The sequence below is a fragment of the Bufo bufo genome, chromosome 2 (assembly GCF_905171765.1).
Source record: "Bufo bufo chromosome 2, aBufBuf1.1, whole genome shotgun sequence".
Taxonomy (NCBI): domain Eukaryota; kingdom Metazoa; phylum Chordata; class Amphibia; order Anura; family Bufonidae; genus Bufo; species Bufo bufo.
In genome coordinates, this window is record NC_053390.1 from 721,367,365 (window position 1) to 721,370,775 (window position 3,411).

Sequence of the window (3,411 nt, forward strand, 5' to 3'; positions counted from 1 at the left end):
AAACAGTCAATTTGCACAACGGCAAACTCCCCATTTGCACAAGGTTGGATACCAAGCTAGCCATGTCCCGTTCCTTGTCCTCACTGACATCATTGAAGGACTCTTCCTCCACCCAGCCACGTACAACACCAAGGGTCACTGAAAGGTGACAACAAGCCCCATGGGACGCCTGCTGTGGTTGGTCTTCCACCTCCTCAAAGCCACCTTCCTCCTCTTACTCCTCTTCTTCAGACTCTTCTCTCTGCGTTGCCGCAGGTCCAGCAATCAACGACGACAAGGCTGCTTCTGGTGGTGATGGTGACCACAACTCTTCCTCTTCATGCTCATCTACGGCCTGATCCAGCACTCTTCGCAGGGCTTGCTCCAAAAACAAAAGGAATATGGGATGAGGTCGATGATGGTGCCTTGGGTTTGACTGACCAGGTTTGTCACCTCCGCAAAAGGACACATGAGCCTACAGCCATTGTGCATGAGCGTTCAGTAACGCGGCCAAAAAATACCGCAGAGGCTGTACTCTTTTTTTTTTTTTTATTAAAAAAAATCTGTTCTTAACAGTTTAATCTCTGTTTTGTCCCCTATCAGGGGCCGGTGTATGGAATAGATTTTAGGAACCGGGAGATGGAAAAAGATGCTTGGTCGGTCCTCTTCCAATTTGGGGCACTGCGCGTACGCCTTGCAATGTACTGTGCCACCAGATATGAGTGGTGTGTTAAGTAGTACTATTCCTATCAGTTTAATCCCTGTTACGTCCCCTATCAGGGTCCGGTGTATATAATAGATTTTAGGAATCGGGACATGGAAAAAGATGCTTGCTTGGTCCTCCTAATTCCAATTTGGGGCACTGCGTGTGCGCCGTACAATGTACTGTGCCACCAAATAAGAGTGGTGTGTTAAGTAGTACTATTCCTATCAGTTTAATCCCTGTTATGTCCCCTATCAGGCGACGTGTATGGAATAGATTTTAGACAACCGCAAAGAGTTGTCAATAGTTGACACACTCATGACATAAATTTTATTCCTCGATGTGTCAATCTTGGTGTAGTGATGACTGTGCTCGTGCGCACGTTTGGGAGATTGCAGGTGATGGTGGTTTTTCAAAGCCTATGGTCGTGCTGAGGTAGTTCAGTGACAGTTAAGTGACCCAGAAAACAATGATTCTGCAGTGTGGGCCCATTGTTGGCCTAGTAGGCTTTAATGATCACAAAGAAAATTTATGTTTTTTCTATGCAAAATTATCCAGCCGATCGCTCTTGGTCTGTTCACAATGAAGCAACGACCTTATCATCTGGGGTGTGCCAACATTGCCAAGACACTCATAGAGGTGATCGCTTCATTGTGATACGCAAGCCCCTTCACCACAACAAGGTAACGATCATGAATGGGAATTGACACATGTATGTGCCTTTTTTTTTTGTTTTGTTTTTGCAGCCACAGTGCAGCACCAGAGGCCAGAAAAATTTGGCATGAACACATGCCTGAAAAATCAGGTATTGCTGCAGCCGCTGGAAAAATTGATGTTTTCCAGGCAGAAAGTGCACTAAAACATTGCGGCTTGAACCCTAGTTGGTGGCGGAGAACTCACGCTAGTCATCCGGCATGCAGAGATTAAATACAGCAGCATGTGGACAATTTTTAGCCCAAGGCATCTCATCAGGCCTTTTTTTAGTCAAATGCATCCCCCACTGTCAGGATCCATGCCTCATTCATCTTAATAAAGGTGAGGTAATTTAGACTTTTTTGACCTAGGCGACTTCTCTTCTCAATGACAATACCTCCTTCTGCGCTGAAGGCTTTTTCTGACAGGACACTTGAAGCGGGGCAGGCCAGAAGTTCTATTGCAAATTGGGATAGCTCAGGCCACAGGTAAAGCCTGCCCACCCAGTAGTCAAGGGGTTCATCGCTCCTCAGAGTGTCGATATCTGCAGTTAAGGCGAGGTAGTCTGCTACCTGTCGGTCGAGTCGTTCTCTGAGGGTGGACCCCGAAGGGCTGTGGCAATGCGTAGGACTTAAAAAGCTCCGCATGTCCTCCATCAACACGTCTGTAAAGCGTCCTGTCCTTGCCGGCGTGGTCGTGGTAGGAGGAGGATTACTTTCACCTCTTCCCCTGTTAGATTCCCGTTGTGCTTTGACATCACCCTTATACGCTGTGTAAAGTATACTTATTAACTTGTTTTGGATCTGCTGCATCCTTTCCGACTTCCAGTAATTCGGTAACATTTCAGCCACTTTCTGCTTATACCGGGGGTCTAGTAGCGTGGCCACCCAGTACAGGTCGTTCTCCTTCAAACCTTTTTATACGAGGGTCCCTCAACAGGTATGACAGCATGAAAGACCCCATTTGCACAAGGTTGGATGCCGAGCTACTCATGTCCCGTTCCGCATCCTCACTGATCTCATTGAAGGTCTGTTATTCCCCCCAGCCACGTACAACACCACGGGTACAAGATAGGTGACAATGAGCACCCTGGGATGCCTGCTGTGGTTGGTCTTCCTTCTCCTCAAAGCCACATTCCTCCTCTGACTCCTCTTCCTCAGACTCCTCTTCCAGCGTTGCCGCAGGTCCAGTAACGTGGCAAAAAAATACCCAGCTCTGCAGAGGCTGTCCTATCACCCCAGTCATATAAATACTCGTTGACGGCTTTTTTGTTGTTGGAGCAGGCGGTGGAACATTAGAAGTGTTGAATTCCAACGTGTCAGGCTGTCGCAAATCAAGCGCCAAACTAGCATGTTGTTTCGCCGTTGACACACAAAAAAAATTCCACACTGCTGTGCTTTGCAATGACGGCATTCTGGTGGTGGAAACAGCATGTGTTGATTGGCGTGCTGTCTGGCTGACCCCGGGTGTCGATACATGCTGTCTGACTGTGCCACTAGCTCCTTGCGACGACCTCCCCCTGCTTCCAACTCGTCTCCTCCTCCTCTCTGTCTCCCCATCAGAACTTTTTCCCTGTTCTTCTTCTCTTCGAGCGGGCACCCACGTGACATCCACGGACACATCGTCATCATCAACTTCACTTGTATCTGACAACTCAGCAAAGGAAGCAGCAGCGGGTACAACATCATCATCATCATCACACCGTACGTCCATGTGTGTAATGCTGCCTGACTTAGACATATCCCTGTTATCTACATCCTCTGGCAATAATGGTTGCACATCACTCATTTCTTCCAACTGATGTGTAAATAACTCCTCTGACAGATCAAGTGAAGCGGCTGTGGTGCTAGTGTTAGTGGTGGCGGCGGGCGGGCGAGTGGTAACTTGAGAGGTGCCCGAAGCTGAGCTGGAGGAGGATGGTGCGTCAAGGTTCCGAGTGGAAGCTGTAGAAGATTGGGTGTCCTGTGTAAGCCAGTCAACTATGTCCTCAGAACTTTTTGAGTTCAGGGTACGTGGCCTCTGAACACTGGGCATTA

The 3,411-nt window shown here is 48.2% G+C and overlaps 1 pseudogene; it reads left to right on the forward strand.

Moving 5' to 3' along the window:
* The first annotated feature begins 515 nt into the window (after positions 1–515).
* Positions 516–689, forward strand: LOC120992970 (annotated as a pseudogene).
* The last annotated feature ends 2,722 nt before the right edge of the window (positions 690–3,411 follow it).